Below are 1,200 nucleotides of genomic sequence, written 5' to 3'. Positions count from 1 at the left end.
ACCCCGGCCCAACAAGGGTCGTAACAATAACAATATGGTTAAAAGAATTTAGGATAAGTTTTCGAAGTTTGACATACGCTATGAGTTATTTTTACTCAATGTTTGGGTATTCATTAAAGATCTCTAACAACATTTGTAAATAAACCAATTGTATCATAGATTGTACAAGAAACTGCTGAGTAGGTTTGAATTTGAATTTGATCTGAAGGGAGCAGTGACATAATACTACATGCAGGCAATGACGGCCTCAGATGTATAATAAACTTAATAATAGGGCAGGCTTAAGTGAGAAGCGGCACAGAACGCTTAACATATTATTTTGTGACTTCGTGAGACAGCGAGAGATTAGCTTCTGTGTATACTGAAATAATCTGCTTAGCGCAGACCATAATGTTATACCGCAAATGAAAATTCCTTCTTCTTTCAAGTATTCGATTCATATTTTTCTGACTTACGTGAAGGCAGTTTGTATCTAGTTAGAAAAAAATGACAATTGATATTGCTGGGGAGTGAGTGAATGATAGTCTTGAATGCAACCAAAGGGGTGAATACGATTAAACGGGTTTTGCGAAATACAAAAACTTCTTCAACATCATTCGTCCTCCTCCTCCTACCCCGATGATTGGCAGAAAGGGGGATGCTGTCATTCTACGTCACTTTTTCCGGAAAACACATGGGCATCTGCATAAATACCTGTCGTCACCACAGCCTTGGAAAGTCGCGTTACGAATGCCGTAACTGTAGCCACAGCGTAGTACATCATATTCACGGTCCAGTATCTAGACCGTGATCATATTCAACGCCAGGGTTTATTTAAGGCTCAGTCCTGCCAGTGTGACCTAACTTCCTTCTCAGTTCCTTGTGGGAGGATATCAAAAGTTATGGGAATGCTGTAGAGATGTTGTTTACCAGATCGATCTCTTTTTGGAGTCGTGAATTTCAAAATAATTCACAAAACAGAAACAAAAAAACAAAAAGGTTATGAAACTTAGAGTAGTAAAGGATTTTGGACACGTTTACTCATTATTCAACTTTTTAAATTACGTTTACAAACCATGCATGTATGATTAACAGTTTTTTTTTTTATTATAAGAAAATCATAGATATTTTTACTTTTGACAAAATAAATAGCATGCAATTAATATCGTAATTTTTCCTGTTTGAAAAAATTAAAAACTTATTTAATTATACGATTCAACT

The 1,200-nt window shown here is 35.8% G+C and overlaps 1 long non-coding RNA gene across 1 annotated transcript in view; it reads right to left on the bottom strand.

Moving 5' to 3' along the window:
- Window positions 1-218: 218 nt before the first annotated feature.
- The window catches only part of LOC135206602 (uncharacterized), a 2,078-nt gene continuing 1,096 nt past the window's right edge, over window positions 219-1,200 (bottom strand). Inside the window, exon 3 of the long non-coding RNA XR_010312796.1 lies at window positions 219-858. This is a non-coding gene — a long non-coding RNA (uncharacterized LOC135206602). The remainder of the gene's footprint in view (window positions 859-1,200) is intronic.

Source organism: Macrobrachium nipponense, chromosome 31, assembly GCF_015104395.2.
Source record: "Macrobrachium nipponense isolate FS-2020 chromosome 31, ASM1510439v2, whole genome shotgun sequence".
In the NCBI taxonomy this organism is placed as follows: domain Eukaryota; kingdom Metazoa; phylum Arthropoda; class Malacostraca; order Decapoda; family Palaemonidae; genus Macrobrachium; species Macrobrachium nipponense.
This window is presented reverse-complemented; position numbering and strand designations above follow the sequence as displayed.